Here is an 18,618-nt window from a genome sequence, read left to right as displayed (position 1 = left end):
TTTTATTTAAAAATAAAATATACCTCCAATCATTGATAACTACTGAAATTATAGGTAAATAAGTGAGTTTCAGGAATTATTCTGGGGCACAGTATTTGTAATGATATAAAAAATGGGCATGGTAAAAACTTGGAATCTGGCAATCCGAACACATCGATTTGTAAATCTTCTCTGCCCATAATGGGTCACCATTCATCTTCTGAAAGTTTTGGTTTTCCAGTCCCTGATGCAGGTAGGATTCCGTATTCCTTTACAACTTTTGCTTCTCCCTCTCCCCACAAAGGCAGTGAAGAGGAATTCCCTATATCCTTCATCTCATTTGTCTTTCTTTGTCTTCACTCCTGATAGGGAAGGAGTTTGGTTTGTTTCTTTTTCTCTCTCTCTCTTTTTTTTTTTTTGATGATAAATGCATTTCACTATTTATTTAGATGTTTAAGCTCTCACACTAAGTTTTTACAAGCTGATGAACACTGACAAATTATTTCTCCCACAGAACTAAAACCACACATCCCCAGACAGTATAAATATATGGTTGAACTAACCTTAATACACATCACCATTTTATCAATTACATAATAAAACAAATTATCAAGTATCCAAATATTAAGTTACACAGCTCAAAAGGCATATAAAAATTAGATGTCTGCTCAATTCATTAGCAGAAACCTGCTTCTTTTTTTTTGAAAGAATGGTTAGGAAGAGAAGGAAATAAAAAATCACTTTCAAACAAAAATAAGTTGCTAAACAACTTCTGATAAATATGGAAAAAATTACAATAATTTTAGAAATTTTATGATTAAGAGTTGTTTTGGCTACAAGAACAAATCATCTCTACCTTTAAAAAATATTTTACTAAATTAAAGGGCATATCCCACATGCTCTACACAAGACAAAGGCAAAATTTTGCTAAAAATAATGAATAGCCCCCTCCCATTCTTTTCTCAGGCCCTGCCTGTGAAGTTGCACCTCAGATTGCAAACATTAAATGAACTGTAAGGCCTTTCTGTCTGAAGACATTAAAGACACATGCTTCTATACAATGTAGATTTTTTTAAATGGAGGCTTTTCATAACAGCACAAAGTAGATTTATTGAAACACATTAAATAATCACTGTAAGACATGGTAAAAAAAAAAAAAGAATCAACGGTTAAACAAATCTGATATTTGCTAGCATGAATGTGGGAGATGTAAACATAGAGTGAGCAGGCAAATCACTATGTAGGCCCTACTTTCAGTGTTTGAAATGATTGAAGGAATAAACTACATAAGGTCTAGAGTGTTCATAGTTCCTGGGATTTTAGTTCTGTATGGTACTAAAAATACACAAGTATTGTGCCGGGTGGCACCTAATCTTCCTAATTTTCTTATATATTGATAAGATTCTGGCAAGCGAATAGATTTAAACAAGACATTACTCAATACTGCATGATTTCAGGAAAGGTCAGTTGGTACAAACGACAGGCACATTTTAAATGCTAACAGCAAGAATCTTTTGCCAAGTGTCCAAATAGGTTGACTGTAACCCAAACACAGAAGTTGCCAAATCTGTCTAGCTTGTGGCCTGGTAAAACTGCCTTTCAGTACTCCTATGGAAGTTTCATTAGACTTACTCAAAGCCAACATGTTGGCTAATAAGTATAACAAATCAGGTATTATCTCAAGTTCCACTTCCAAGGCAATAGCATCAGGGACCCCAGTTTTATTGACTGCAACAGTTGTATCTATGACCACTGGAGTCTTTGAAGTGCAGCCACATCTTTAAGGATGATACTTCTCCAAATACAAAAGTTAACTTGCTGTTAAAGGCTCCACACTGCTTTTTTCTTGCGAATTGTACTACATCATCATCTTTCATTTTGCCTTCAATTAACGCTAGGGCAACAAGTACTGGAGCTCTCCCAAGGCCTGCAATGCAATGAACAGCAGTACAACAACGAGGTTCTTTATGAAACTTAATTTTCACAAGACTTAACCAGTCATCAATCTGGTTGGATGGTGGTACACCATCATCAAAAGGCCAGTCGAGAACATGGGTACCTTCTTTCTCCAGAAGAGTAGTGTCATAAGTTGCTTTACATACTCTTATCTATTGTGAAAACTCCATACTTCTTAAGTTCCTCTACAAATTTGTTTAAGGTCACATTGGTTGGGTTGTGTGTAGTAAGAAATCCTCGTGTTCTTGTATGTGACTTCCACAGGAGCTGGATGGTTCATTTGAGCCATGTTAATTTAGTTAAAAGACACTCAATAGGGTTATGAAAGAATTTTAAAAGTTGAATACAGAAATGATGCAAAGAAACTGAAGCCTACTTCAATATACTCCACTTGAAATTCTCAGTGCTTTGAGTATGAAGTTGTAAGTAACGATAAATGAAATGAACCTCCTAACAAGAAGCGACAATTCTTCAATCCAGTAATACTGAGGCAACAGAAAGGAAGCACACTGAGGTTTACCCTATCTAGGTCAGAACTCTTGTAAAATGCCCTATGGGTTTCAATTCAACACTTCTGTGTCCAGGACAATGGGTGCTTCTTGGTAGAGTAGTAATGAATTTCTACAGTTTCCTTGTTTGCATAGAGGTCGTGCTATGCCTGGCAGTAATCTCCACTGCCCTTCAGAAACTCCATAAATGTGTGACCAAGAACACCACAGAACTGAGGAATGTGTTTATGCATTGAAAATGGTGGCCTACTGCGTCGATCTCACTGGGAGCTGCAGAACGGAGCTGTTCCTATTCGGAAGCATCACACCACCTGACTTCAAACTATACTACAAGGCTACAGTAACCAAAACACCATGGTACTGGTACCAAAACAGATATATAGACCAATGGAATAGAACAGAGGTCTCAGAAATAGCACTGCACATCTACAACCATCTGATCTTTGACAAACCTGACACAAAAAAGCAATGGAGAAAAGATTCCTATTTAATAAATGGTGTTGGGAAAACTGGCTAGCCATATGCAGAAAACTGAAACTGGACCCCTTCCTTACACCTTATACAAAAATCAACTCAAGATGTATCAAAGACTTAAACGTAAGACTTAGGACCATAAAAATCCTAGAAGAAAACCTGGGCAATACCATTCAGGACATAGGCATGAGCAAAGACTTCATGACTAAAACACCAAAAGCAATGGCAACAAAAGCCAAAATTGACAAATGGGATCTAATTAAACTAAAGAGCTTCTGCACAGCAAAAGAAACTATCATCAGAGTAAACAGGCAACCCACAGAATGGGAGAAAATTTTGCAATCTATCCATCTGACAAAGGGTTAATATCCACAATCTACAAATAACTTAAATTTACAAGAAAAAAACAACCCCATCAAAAAGCGGGTGAAGGATATGAACAGACACTTCTCAAAAGAAGATATTCATGTGGCCAACAAACATATGAAAAAATGCTCATCATCACTGGTCATTAGAGAAATGCAAATCAAAACCACAATGAGATACCATCTCACACCAGTTAGAATGGCGATTATTAAAAAGTCAGGAAACAACAGATGCTGGAGAGGATGTGGAGAAATAGAAACACTTTTACACTGTTGGTGGGACTGTAAACTAGTTCAACCATTGTGGAAGACAGTGTGGCAATTCCTCAAGGATCTAGAACTAGAAATACCATTTGACCCAGCAATCCCATTACTGGGTATATACTGAAAGGATTACAAATCATTCTACTATAAAGACACATGCACACGTATGTTTATTGCAGCACTATTCACAATAGCAAAGATTTGGAACCAACCCAAATGTCCATCAATAATAGACTGGATAAAGAAAATTGGCACATATACACCATGGAATACTATGCAGCCATACAAAAGAATGACTTTATGTCCTTTGCAGGGACATGGATGAAGCTGGAAACCATCATTCTCAGCAAACTATCACAAGAACAGAAAACCAAACACCACATGTTCTCACTCATAAGTGGGAGTTGAACAATGAGAACACACGGACATAAAGAGGGGAACATCACACGCCAAGACCTGTCGGGGGGTGGAGGCTAAGGGAGGGATAACATTAGGAGAAATACCTAATGTAGGTTATGGGCTGATGGATGCAGCAAACCACCATAGCACATGTATACCTATGTAACAAAACTACACATTCTGCACATGTACCCCAGAACTTAAAGTATAAAAAAAAAAAAAGAAAATGGTGGCCTAATCCTACAGCTGGTCCCCAGGCAGCAGTGGCAGAGGCTGCAGGGCAGGAGGCAGAGATGGTTGTTGCTGGGTGGCGGTGGCCATGTTGCAAGCAGCCAGTGGGAACACCAGACTCTACCATGCAGTGAGCGGCTCCTGGTTTTTCAGACATCAAAATTATACTACAAGGTATAATCCTGATTCTTTTACTTATTCAAAAATATTTGAGTACCTACTTTCTGTCAGGCACTGCTCTGTGTAATAAGAATACAGCAATGAATCAAATAGAATTCCTGCGGTTGTGTAGCCTATATTCTAAAGAGGCAGACAGAAAATGAGTTCATTAGGTAATTGCAGAGTTTGTCAGGTGATAAAGTGCTTTGGGGAAAAGTAAAGCAGGGAAAGAGGACAGGTGAGTGATGTGGGCCTAAATGAGGTGATCAAGAATGGCTCTCCAGAAAAGGTAATTGTTCAGAAAAAAAAAGTTAAATCATTCAAGAAAAGGCTATGCTTATATTGCAAGTATTCCCTCTACAACTGCTGAAATCAGACTCAAAGGGATGATTGTGAAACTGTATTTGTCAGCTTGGGGATGCAGGAGAATAACAGAAAAGGGGGGCAGGGGAGCAGATTGGGTACTTCCTAACAGTGGATTGAGTGCTTGAAACATATCAGATACCCAGCAAATGTGCATTGAATCTGAGCATAGTCAAGCTTCACACCTCTCATAAATTGAGGTAATGTAGCAGTCCTATCAAGAACAGTATTTTGGAATGCCAGTATGCTGGATCTCCCTTATAGTTCAGCTGGTTTCTATCTCTGCACCTCATCCATTGGATAGTCCTCTGACGGGAAAATAACAAGTATTATCTCGGAAGAAGATACAGCATCCTATAAGGGAAGTCCTAGCCACATGAAAAAGGAGGGAATTCCTGCCCTCCTGGACCCAAGGGATAGTGTAAAAAGGAGAGTGCTACAGAATTGCCTCTTTGTGTCCTATCCTTGGGTCAAACATTGGGGTACAGTAGATAGTGCTGGACATTAAACCTTTGCTAGATATGGAAGAATCTGGAACAGCAGGTTTTAATAGCATGTTTTCCCCACTGTGCCTGAGGAAAGATGCAAACCCCTGGTTAAAAACCTTGCACGTGGATACATGTCCCAGGAGCACTAATAGAGAAATGGCCAGGGAGAAGACCAGAAGGTAGAATTCCTGGCTCCCCAAGGCCCATTCAGCATCTAGAACTACACTGTCCAATATGGTAACCACTAGCCACACAGGCTCCTTAAATTTAAAGTAACCAAGATTAAATATAATTTAAAATGTGTTTTCTTAGCTGCATTAGCCACATTTCAAGTGCTCAATAACTATGTATGGCTCAAGACTACTGCATTGTACAGCACAAATAAAGAATGTTTCCGTCATCATAGAAAGTTCTATTAGACAGCAGTAGTCAGCAAACTTTTCTGTAAAGGGCTTACGAGTAAATATGTTTCGCTTTGTGGACAAGAAAGTCTCTATCACAATTATTCAATACTATTGTTTTAGCATAAAAGCAGCTGTAGTCTGTATGTAAATAAACAAGTATGGCCGTGTTCCAATAAAACTTTATTTTAAAAAACAGGCTTTGGTCTGAGGGATGCAACATGCCTGTCGCTGGGATAGAGGAGCCAAAAGTTCCCACATGCCTCAGTAAAGGGACAGAAGCCACTGAAAGAATCAGTGAGCTAGTGGATACCTGGGCTAGGAGGGCCAAATTACCTGATCCGTGCACGCAGAGGTGATATGGGTCCAGGTGCAACTGAGACACATAGGCCAAGGGCCAGACCACAAACCTGCACACAGATTCAAGGCCATCCTGGGAAGGAGCAGGAGGAGAGGAAAGAAATTCAAAAGACCAACCCCAAATAATCCAAATGATCTAGAAGAAACTGTTTAAATGGAAGAGACAGTGATACTGTCTGTTGGCAGATGTAGGTGGCCCCGCCCACTGTGCCAGTCCCACCACTCCCCATATCCCTAACCCCCTGAGGGAGTAGGAGCTCAGGAGGAAGTTTAAATCTATTATTTAAAAAAAATAAGCTACAGTTTCCTTGACTTTCTAAGTTACAGCGAAAATAAAAAGTCAATGCTGCTACACAGTGTTTTCTCAAATGTATGTAAAGACCCTTTAGAAAAGAAATCTTTGCACTCTTTCTAGGAGCACTAATTTGGGCTAATTCGTCTCTACAGCCCCTCCAGGGCCTCCTTGTGACTGAAGATATACACTAAGGCCTTGTGTGAGGGGAACACTGGCATGGAGGGAGAAAATCTGGGCTCCAGCTGTGTGACTTATGCTAAACCTCTAACTACCCTGGGCTTCAGTGACCTTATCTGCCACATGGGAAGATAGATCAAATGACTCCTAAGTTCTTATCCAGTTCAGAGATAATAATTTTATGATTCATCTGAAAGAAATCTGACTGGGGTTGTGGCCCGTTGCTATAATTAACATAGTTAGCCTGATCACATGTCAATGGATTAAGCCTTAGCTTTACTATTAAGATAAAACTGAATAAGCTAAGTTTCTACCAGTTCACTGAAAAGTTCTGATATTTAATACTTGGATAGTTGTAAGGACGTGCTATCATTCAAACTATATTAGTCATCCAGGCTGCCATACTAAAATGCCATAGACCGGGTGACTTAAAGAACAAACATTTATTTCTCACATTTCCGGAGGCCGGAAGTCGAAGATCAGGGTGTCAGCATAATTGGTTTCTGGTGAGGGCTCTCTTCCTGACTTGTAGATGGCCACCTTCTCACTGTGTCCTCACATGGCAGGGAGAGAGTGAGCTCTCTGGTGGCTCTTGTTTTTAAAGGCACTAATCTCATTATGGTGCCCTACCCTCATGACTTCATCTAAATCTAATTACCTCCCAAAGGTTTCATCTCCAGATACTATCTCATTGGAAGTTAGGGCTTCAACATATGAATTTTGAGGGAACACAGTTTAGTCCGTAGCACAAACCTTCAAATTAAGGTAAGATGCTGACTTCTTGGAATTTTGCAATCTGCTCATGGACAAAACAAAAGATGTGTTTCTCATCAGCAAGAAATTTTTGAGAAAGGAATATCAAGTTGTGTCCCACCTTTCTGACATTCAAAGCAGAGGCAGGATGGGAGGATGACTGTCTCAATTACCCACTATCGTAATAACTAACATTTACTTGACAGCTTACCATGCACCAGACACTCCTTGAAGTGCTTTACATGTATCATCTCATCTCACTCCACAATAACCTAAAATGACAGCCTTTATTACTAGACCTATCGTAGAGATGAAGACACACTAATACTTGGAAAGCCTTAGGAGCTTTCATACAGTGTCACAAGTAATATGAGACTGAGTCCAGATATAAAACTCAGTAGACTAACTCCAGAGCCTGCCCTCCTAATCACCATGATCTACAACCTTCAGGTTGAACACAAGTCATGGGAAGAGTGCCTGTGTGCATGCATGTGTGTACACACATGCATGCACGCACACACACAAATCAGATGTGGTTGAAAAAAGCGTGCATTTAATGTATTCATAATATGTGTTAATTAATGTATTAATGCCTATAAGTTATTCACCTTCTATGGTGGACTTCTTTAACCAACTAAGCAAAATGCATTCTCCCAACATCTTGATGAGATTAGAATCTCAGAAAATGGGAATTTTGATGAGTGGTGAAGACCAAGAAGATCCTTTGAATTGGAGCCCTTGAAGGATGAAAGGTCCAGATAGAATATTGAACTTAGAAGCCATGAACAGCTAGGGTATGAGACAAAGGCTCAAGTGCTCGATGAGAGGAAAAGGATGGAAAAAAGGAGGAAGCCATGTTGGGGCAAGAACTATGCCAAGTGAGGTGTTCACACTCTAGAGCTTTGTGTGCCAGACGTTGTACAAATTCTCCCTGCAATAATCTGTAGTCTGTACACAGCCTCCCAGAGACAAATCACTTTTACCCTTTTGCCCAATATGACCAAAGTCAAGTCATTAAGACCTCTTTTTGTGCCAGCAAGGTGCTTAAGTTTGGTCATTCCTGGCTGCCAAGATATGATGTATGACTTATGTTAAAATGTGACTGACTGCATGTGGAACAACACTCAGAGGAAGCTCAGAAAATTCAATAGTTGAGTTTAAAGACAAGAGCCCAGTTCAATGACAGAATGGATGTGCAACCAGTCATCCTAGCCATCAATTTATTTATTTATTTATTTATTTATTTATTTATTTATTTATTTATTTTTTGAGACGGAGTCTCGCACTGTCGCCCAGGCTGGAGTGCAGTGGCGCGATCTCGGCTCACTGCAAGCTCCGCCTCCCGGGTTCACGCCATTCTCCTGCCTCAGCCTCCCGCGTAGCTGGGACTACAGGCGCCCGCCACCACGCCTGGCTAATTTTTTGTATTTTTTAGTAGAGACGGGGTTTCACTGTGTTAGCCAGGATGGTCTCGATCTCCTGACCTCGTGATCCGCCCGCCTCGGCCTCCCAAAGTGCTGGGATTACAGGCGTGAGCCACCGCGCCCGGCCCCATCAATTTAAATGGCCGTATAATTTGAAAGGCTGACATGCATTAGTGTTCAGTATGAAGCTGTCTGAGGCACTAGCTTGGTTACCTGATGGTCAAGTTCATTATATGGCTAGAGCTGGGCAGCAAGGTCTGTAAGTTCGGAGATTCCATACCATATGTTTTCCCATCATGCTTGGACTTCTTGAAGATATCTATGATCTCAGACTCTGAAGTCACAATCGACTAGATAGTTGTTCTTTGGAAGTGGGGCAGGCAATGGAACATGGATATCTTTAATCAATTCTTAAAGACCTCTTCAATGGCTGAGAATCAGTAGCTTAGCTAATAACAAAGCCCTTCGCTTTGACCTCCTCAGCTGACTTTGGGACCTTCTGTGCTTGTCCTCTTCATATCCCTTCACTCATCTCTCTTCACCTTAACCACTTGAATCTTTAACCAGGAAATCTTTGCTTGACCTGGGCAATTCCCTGCCTGCCTTTTTCATAGGCATTGTGCCTGCAACTCTCTTCTCCCTTTCAGCTTCCCAAACCATTCACTTTCCTTATTTAAACCCTTTTCATTGCCCAGATCTTGGTGTCTAATATCTTTCTCTGATAAAAGGAACCAGGGTTCCCTCAAAACAAATGGCTGATTTTAGGACTGGGCAGGAAATATACAAGCCTGGAGCATCTTATAGTGCCAGAAAATATGGAAGTGCTTGAAAAAGAAATTGATGGGATGTATTAGTCTGCTAGGGCTGTCTTAAAAAAAAAATACCACAGACTGGATGGCTTAAATAATAGCATTTTATTTTCTTATGGTTCAGGAGGCTAGAAGTCCAAGATCAAGGTAATGTCAGGGGGTTGGTTTCTGGAGAGGCCTGTCTTCCTAGCTTGTAGGAGACCACCTTCTCGTTGTGTCCTCACACGTCCTTTCCTCTGTGCATGCGCGTACACACACACACACACACACACACACACACACAGGTTGGGGAGAGAGAGAGAGAGAGAGAGAGAGAAAAGAGAGAGCATACAAGCATGCTCCCTTGCTCCCTTGTGTCTCTTCTTCTTCTTTTTTTTTTTTTTTTTTTTTTTTTGAGACGGAGTCTCGCTCTGTCGCCCAGGCTGGCATGCAGTGGCACAATCTCGGCTCACCGCAAGCTCCGCCTCCTGGGTTCATGCCATTCTCCTGCCTCAGCCTCCTGAGTAGCTGGGACTACAGGCGCATGCCACAAAACCCAGCTAATTTTTTGTATTTTTGGTAGAGACGGAGTTTCATCGTGTTAGCTAGGATGGTCTCAATCTCCTGACCTCGTGATCCGCCCGCCTTGGCCTCCCAAAAGTGCTGGGATTACAGGAGTGAGCCACCACGCCCAGACCCTTCTTATTCTTATAAGAAGCACACCAGTCCTATTGGATTAAAGCCTACCCTTATCACCTCACTTAACCTTTATTATCTGCTTACAGGCCCTGTCTCCAAATACAGTCATATTGGAGTTTAGGGCTTCAACATTGTGGATTTCAGGAGGACACAATTCAGTTCATAACATGAGGTTATAAGCCACCCACTTTTACAAAAACTTTTAATGGCAGCCATAGAAAACTACTACAGCATCCTGGAACAACAAAAAAAGAAGTTAAAAAAAATAAAGAATCTGAATCAACCGTAGACTATACTTAATAATAAAAATTAGGTTAAAAAACATAAAGAATCTGAATCAACTATAGGCTGTAGTTAATAATAATGTATCAGTATTGGACCATTAATTGAAACAAATGTACCATAGTGTAATATAGGATATTAATAATGGGAAAACTTGGTGTGGGGTAGATGAGAACTCTGCACTAGCTTCTCAAAAGGACACAGATGCCAACTGAAAGAGTTTTCACTGGCAATGCTAGAATAATCTGAGCAACAAAATAGAGTAGTAATGGATTATAATCCAATGTATAAAATATCCATGAGCTCATGCTGATATAAATACATGATTAAATAAATTAATAAATGGGGGGAAACAGACAAATCTTCCACACAGATGAATTGCAAATAATTTATGTAGATCTTTCACCCTGAAGAGCAGGAGCCTAACTCTACCCACTCCTTAGGTGCGGGCTGTGCATAGCAACTTCCTTCCAAAATGCACAATGTGGAAAGGGAGAAAAAAGAGTAACTTTACAGTAGAGAAACCTGACAAAACACTACCTCGGCCAGGTGACCAAGGTCATCATCAACAGTGATAAATCTTGTTGACACTGTGTACCCTTGATAAGATGTGATGAAAATATCACTTTACCTCTATGACCTTCCTGCCAGTAACACATAACCCTAGTGTTATCATAAGAAAAGCTTCAGACACATTCCAAAAAATGGGACATCTTACAAAACACCTATCCAGTAGTCCTCAATTTTGTTGAGTCATCAGACAATAAGGAAAATCTGAAAAACTGCCACAGCCAAGCAAAGCCTAAAGAGACATGACATAATGTGGTGTCTTGGATGAGATCTGTTATGGGTTGAATTGCATCTCCTCTCAGAAAAAAAGATATGTTAACATTCTAACTCCCAGTACTTCAGAATACCACCTTAACTGAAAATAAGGTCATTGCAGTGTAACTAGTTAAGTTGGGATGCAGTCTAGATAGGGTAGGTCCTGAATCCAGTACGACTGCTGTCCTTCTAAGAATCTCACGGCCATGTGAAGATACATGGAGAAGGCCATTTGACGGTGAAGGCAGGGATTGGAAATATGTAGCTGTAAGCCCTGGGACACCAAAGATTGCCAGCAGCCACCAGAAGCTAGGAAGAGAAAAGGAAGGGCTCTCCTACAGGTTTCAGAGGGAGCATAGCCTTCCTGGCACCTTGGTTTTAGGCTTCTAGCCTCTGTAAGACAATACATTTCTGTTATTTTTAAGCCACCAGTTTGTCAAAAATTTTTACAGCGGTCATAGGAAATGAATACTGGATCCTGGAACAGAAAAAAGTAAATAAACAAAATAAAGACATCTGAATCAACTATAGACTGTAGTCAATAATAATGTTTCCACTACTGGATCTTAATTGTAACAAATGTACCATGGTGTAATATAAGATATTAATAATGGGGAATCTCGGTGTGGGGTAGATGGGAGCTCTGCACTCAGTTCTCAATTGTTTAACAATGGAAAACTGTTTTTAAAATAAAGTATATTTTAAAAGAACCTTTTTCTTATTTCAGCAATTGTTGAAATAAGGTCTCAATTTCTCAAAGCTTTGATTTTGAAACCATCTGCCTCTGTGTAGTTTATATCAAATGTATTCTAATTTTAAAGAATCAGGAACTTCTCCACAGAAAGCGATCATCCTAAAGGCATCATGCCTCCCAGTTTAGTCTTGTCTCCTTCCTCTCCTTTCCTCACACGTGAATCTTTTAGGTCTCGTTAACCTTCCATTCATTCACTGTATGCCAGGAAATGTGCCAGGGATGTAGGGTAAAAAGTGACCTTGCCATCCAGGGAAGGAGACAGTCACTAGAAACATCATCACACATAGAAATGACAAATCACCCTGTGACCTTTTAAGCTTAAATGGCTGGCTGTGGGGACAACACAATCTCCGCCATGAGCAGAATGCTTAGCTTAGCTTAGCTTAGAAAGAAACCAACACAGGACACAGCAGAGAGGCCCTGGGACATTGCTGGAAATGCTGGAGTTGGTTATGCCTGAATTCCCTACCCTTCCTTGACATCATAGTTGCATAGCCTATTAAATACCCATTTTTAACTTAAAAATCACAACTTTCAAAAATTGTATAAAAGAGAAGTTCATCATGTTATGGGAATACTTTTAGAGGGCTATCACTTAGGGGTGTCAAGAAAGACAGCTCTGAGGATGTATATCCTTGAGGACATTATGCGAAGTGAACAAGCCAGTCACAAAAAAAAATACTGTATTATTTCACTTCTGTGAGGTACCTGCTATGATTTGAATGTCCCATGCAAAATTCAGGTTGAAACTTAATCCCCAATGTAACAATATTGAGAGGCAGGGCCTTTAAGAGGTGATTGGATGGTGAGGGCTCTGCCCTTATGAATGGAATAATCCATTCATGGATTAATGGATTAATGTGTTATCCTGAGAGGGAAACTGGTGGCTTTATAAAAGAGACCTGAACCAGCACATTAGCATGCTCAGCCCCTCACCATGTGATACCCTGCACCGCCTTGGGACTCAGCAGAGAGAGCCCCCACCAGCAATAAGGCTCTCACCAGATGCGCCCCTTCAATGTTGAACTTTCCAGCCTCCAGAATTGTAAGAAATAAATTCCTATTCTTCATAAGTTACCCAGTTTGGGGTATTCTGTTATAAGCAACAGAAAATGAACTAAGACAGTATCTGAGTAGTCAAACTAATAGAGACAGGAAGTAGAATAGTGGTTGTCAGGGGCTAGGGAGAGGGGAATGGGAAATTTAGTCTAATGGGTACGGAGTTTCAGTTTTGCAAGACTAAAAGAAGTTGTGGAGATGGATGGTGGTGATAATTCACAACACTGTGAATTTATTTAATGCCATTGAATTGTATATACACTTAAAATGGTTAAAATAGCAAGTTTTATGTTTTGTGTATTTATTGTAGTTTAAAACATTTTTAATGGGAAAAAGATTTGTTAGCTCAACATCATGTAGAAGTCATTGACTATTTATGGGGATGAGAAGAACCAATTAAAATACTAGCAGCAGATGTTTCTGGAAAAGGCAGTGAAAAAGCTGCAAAACTAGTCTCCCAGCAAGCCCTTAGGACACACCAGATTCTCAAAAGTCACTGGCTTTGGGATGGTTTTCATGCTTTTTCTCAGCCTCACTCTTTCCCATGTCCCGCTACAGAAATTTCAGCACAATCTCATATTATCAGAGGAAAATGACTTTCAATATGCAAAGCCCATGATTCTCCAAGGGAACATAGAGAAATACATTAATTAGTTTCTCTCACTTCCTTCTTTCTCTACACATTGCAAGGATTTAAAAAAAAAAAACCTCAAAATAACCAACAAAGCAAAAACATGAAAAAGTAAACCAGGCATTTATCAATTATTTATAAGCTATATTTTTCCCTCTTGCACTGTTTCTTTCTTTTTATTTATTCATTTATTTACTTTTCCTTGAGACAGGGTCTCACTCTGTCACCCAGGCTGGAGTGCAGTGGCACCATCTAAGCTCATTGCAACCTCCCCCAGGTTCAAACCATTCTCATGCCTCAGTAGCTGAAACTACAGACGTGTGCCACTGCGCCCAGCTAATTTTTGTATTTTTAGTAGAGACGGGGTTTCATCATGTTGGGCAGGCTGGTCTTGAACTCCTGACCTCAGGTGATCCACCCACCTCGGTCTCCTTTTGCACTTTTTCAAAAATGCAGACTTTTATTCAACACAGCTACTAATATTTTGCTGTAAGTCACCGCAAAATTGTGAAAATGCTTGTGACAGATAGTTACATTGTCCCATCAAACCTGGTAAAGAAAACCCCTTCTTTGGAATAACACTGCATTAGCTTTTTCACTATTTACTTTTTCCAATTAAGAAGGCCTATAATCTGTCTATGCCCCATTCTCCACATTTGAATTGTAGAAGATAAATTCCTCACACTTCGAGTAAACTATGGTAATGTGTGAGACATCCTGTGGCTAAAATCCTTCAAATTCCCTGGAAAACCTAATCTATGGCTTCATAAGATTATTTATAAACATGTTAACAATTCTGCCAAAGGTCAAATAGCTACTGTATGGATAATGATTTACCTAGAAATCAAAGCCCTATCCATCCTTCCATCCATCCATCCATTTGCTTGTTCTACAAATGATTATAGAATGGTCCTGAATCCAGCCCTGTACATGGTACTGAGCTAGGCCTGTACAAGATACAAGCAATATGGTATGGGAGTTAGGCATTCAGACATTGGAGTCAGACTGCTTGAAACTGAACTCTGGATAACTATGATCACGAGTCTTTCCAAATTTCAGTTTCCTTATCTAATATACCTGTTCCTTGAGAATTTGGGGTGTACTAAATGAGAAAATGCATGTAAAGTGCTTAGCACAGCAGCCAGCACATAACAGAGCACCCAGTGTATGTTAGGTATTATTATGAAAGTAAGTAAAACCCAACCCTTGCCCTCCAGGTTTTGTTAGAAAGGCTACATCTTTCTTACTTATTCTTCTAAATCAGGACTTCCCAAAAGGCTATTGTTATTCACCACACACAGTTGACACCCAAGTCTTCTACCACCTTCTTTACACTTGGTGTGGGGGCTTCTACACACCTCCTGCTAGAAATGTGCTCCAGCTTATCTACCGGTTCCAGGGGCACCTCGTTTCTTCTTTTCCCATCCTTTCCCTGTAATGAGGAGATTTGTGAGGTGATTGATGAGCGCTGCTTTAAATCAGGGATTGGCATACTACAGCCCTCAGGCCAAATCTGACCCAATGCCTGTTTTTGTAAATAAAGTTTTATTGGAACGCAGCCATGTTCATACTTGTATGTATTGTTTGTCACTGTTTTCAGACTATAATGGCAGAGTTGAGTCTTGGGACTGAGACATTATGGCCCAACAAACCTCCAGTGTTTACTATCTGGGACTTTACAGAAAACATTTACCACTTCCTACTCTAGATAATGATGATGAAGATGATGATGATGACAGTGAAGAAGACAAGCCACTTCTGCCATTTATTGGGCAAAAGGCAATAATATTAACTCTATTCTACAAATAAGGACATTGACGCCCAAAGATGTTAAGTAACCTTATCAAAGTGACAGAGCTAATATATGGCAACCAATATCACTCCTAAGTTTGTTCTCCCAATTCAGTCATTCAATACCCATATAATGAATGGCTACTGTTGGTGTCCAGGGCATTAGCCACTAGGGATAGAATGGTAGGCCTTACTCCAAGGAATAATAACTGACTCCTTTCTAGGTAAGAGTAACTCTCGACAGTGTCCCTGTTTATTGAAAGCTTACCCCAAGTATACTTCTTTCCAGTTTACCCACATCTTGATATCGCCACCATCATACTTTCTACTACAGCTTCATTTGATAGTAGAATAAGTCAGGTACATCTTTTGTTCCTTAGGAACATTCCTCACTGTTTATTGGACCTTAGACTCGTTGTTGGGTTCCAATTCCTTACCTACTTTTTCCTTCAGGTGACATGTTCCCATTATTCCCTTACCTAGAGTTGCCAGATAAAATACAGAACACCAGTTGAATTTGACTGTCAGATAAACAACAAATTTTTTTAGTCTAAGTATGTCCCACATAATATTTGGGACATATGAAGGGTGTTCTCTATTTTTATTTGCTAATTCTGGCAACCCCTACCTAAATATTTTTGTAGCTGGAAGAATTATGCACTGTGGGTAGCAGGGTATTTACTGGGAAGGCCTCATGGGTTAGGACAGACAGCATTGGATTTCCCAGCAGAGAATATGTGTGCCAGGCCAGCTGGGCAGCATCCCTCCACAGAATGGGAATGAGAGCCCCTACTCTCAAGGTCTGGTGAAGACTCAGTGAAATGTTGTATATGAATAGCATTGTGTTTGGCAAAGTGTAGTTGTTTTGTTTTGTTGTTGTTGTTGTTGTTGTTGAGGTGGAGTCTTGCCCTGTTGCCCGGGCTGGAGTGCAGTGGCGTGAACTCGGCTCATTGCAACCTCCGCCTCCTGGGTTCAAGCGATTCTCCTGTCTCAGCCTCCTGAGTAGCTGAGATTACAGGTGCCCGCCACCACACCCAGCTAATTTTTGTACTTTTAGTAGAGATGGGGTTTTGCTATGTTGGCCAGGCTGGTCTTGAACTCCTGACCTCGTGATCTGCCTGCCTAAGCCTCCCGAAGTGCTGGGATTACAGGTGTGAGCCACTGCCCCTGACCATGTAGTTGTTATTTATCTTCACTCCAAGTAATATTTGTTCATTCATTTTAGTCATTTCCTCTGGTAGTTCAGATTCTAAAAAACAGATATTCCTCAATATACCCTCAGCACAGCACTGTCAGTTTGTGTCCCTCTAGCCTCTTCTTTTTCCAGGATCTCACTGAAAGATTTAAATGACTATCAAAGTTAATTTAATTATGAAGTATGCAAAATGCTCCTCCCAATTTATAAATTCCATGGGATAAAAAAAGGAAGTTTGACAGACTGGGTTGTTATAAAATGAAAGATATTATACACACATACACACATATTCCTAGAGTGACCCTCAATGATTTTTTTTTAATTTTTGTGGGTGCATAGTAGATATATTTATTTATATAATGTTTATGTGTGTGTGTGTATATATATATTTATGGGGTACATGTATATATATTTATGGGGTACATGAGATGTTTTGATACAGGCACGCACTGTGAATTAGTCACATCATGGAGAATGGTGTATCCATGCCCTCAAGCAATCCTTTGAGTTACAAACAGTCCAATTATACTCTTTTAGTTATTTTTAAATGTCCAATTATCATTGACTATAGTCACTCTGTTATGCTATCAAATAGTAGGTCTTTTTCATCCTTCCTAACTACCTCAGTGCATTTCAGTAGTTCATATTCAGTTACATTATCTGCTTTCGAGTTCCACCCTGTTTCAAATTCCATAATCACATTTGACAGCAGCAAATAAAAACTCATTTTTCAAAAATTCCTGGAATAATAGAATTTTTATTTTCTTTGTCCGTTCAGTAAATGCCAGATCCGTCTTACTCTTTTTTCTTTTTTTGAGACAGGGTCTTGCTATGTTATCCACACTGGCCTGGAACTTCCAGGCTCAAGGGATCTTCCCGCCTCAGCCTCCTAAGTAGCTTGGACTACAGGTGTATATCATCACACCTAGCTAGATCCTTCTTATTCTAATGTCTCTTTTAGAAACTGAAATTTGATGGTTATAATTAATGCAATTTTTCATCTCTTACCTTATTAGAGAATAAGGATAAGATAGACTAGTACATTTAAAAAAAAACTAAATAATCCATGTAAATACATTGGAGCCAAACTGTTTACTTCTCAGTCTTAGAGTCTTTGCTTCTGTGCTTTTAGCAAATAGTTGCTAATGCCTCTCACACTTTCTTAAAAATGCAGAAGAGAATGATATGTTACCTGTCTCCAGGAGATGGTCAATGTGGGAATGTGCTCATGGAAAACCTCAGTTCATAAAGGTGTCTGTTTATTTCTCATGAAACTCTTTAGCCAAACACTCTGCTAAATTTCTGTATCAGGAATTAAGCATAAAATGCTCCACTTTCTGTTGTTGCCTATGACTCTTAATATTTTGAGAACAAACAAAAGGTAAATAAAATGGAAGGAATCAAGATTAACCATTAGAAATAAAAAATGAATCACCACAGTGAAGAAAAAAAGCTTAAGTTCAAGGGGATTTTTATTTCAAATGGTAATGGGGCCCATTGGTTCAAGTGAAATCACATAAGAGCTATTTTGCTCAAGTCTTTTCCAAGTGAAAAATTGTCAACAGGATTAAAGAAATATATTTTGAATTCTAATGTATGATCATAAGAAACTAGTGTAAAACATTTACAAAATTCTTCTCCCTAGGTAATATTCCCCAGTTCACTTTAAAATCCCAAATGAAAGCTGACAGACTGTTCTACTACAGACTGAGATCTTTTAAAATGGTCTCAGATCCCAAATGCATGAGTCAATTAAAGTGCCTGGCGCTCCTCCTCCCCGCAGAGTGTATTAGTCTGATTGCTGCTGCCTGTTCTCCCCGACTATGATTTCCATGCACCTGTTGTTCACAGTAGAGGAAAAAGCTCACTAATGTATTACCCCTAAAATGAAAAGAGGCTGAAAAACCATTTTCTCCTGCTAATAAATGCTGGGCTACAGTAAGCAGATGAAGAAGTTTAAAAAGGAAAACAGGGAAAGAACATTTAACAAAACCTGA

The 18,618-nt window shown here is 39.7% G+C and overlaps 1 protein-coding gene and 1 pseudogene across 2 annotated transcripts in view; both read right to left on the bottom strand.

The window, feature by feature from the left end:
• UPP2 (uridine phosphorylase 2) overlaps positions 1-18,618 on the bottom strand; it is a 261,689-nt gene that overhangs the window by 68,173 nt on the left and 174,898 nt on the right. The window lies entirely within an intron of this gene.
• Positions 1,701-2,333, bottom strand: LOC101126120 (protein tyrosine phosphatase type IVA 1-like; annotated as a pseudogene).

Source organism: Gorilla gorilla, chromosome 11 (assembly GCF_029281585.2).
Source record: "Gorilla gorilla gorilla isolate KB3781 chromosome 11, NHGRI_mGorGor1-v2.1_pri, whole genome shotgun sequence".
Taxonomy (NCBI): domain Eukaryota; kingdom Metazoa; phylum Chordata; class Mammalia; order Primates; family Hominidae; genus Gorilla; species Gorilla gorilla.
This window is presented reverse-complemented; position numbering and strand designations above follow the sequence as displayed.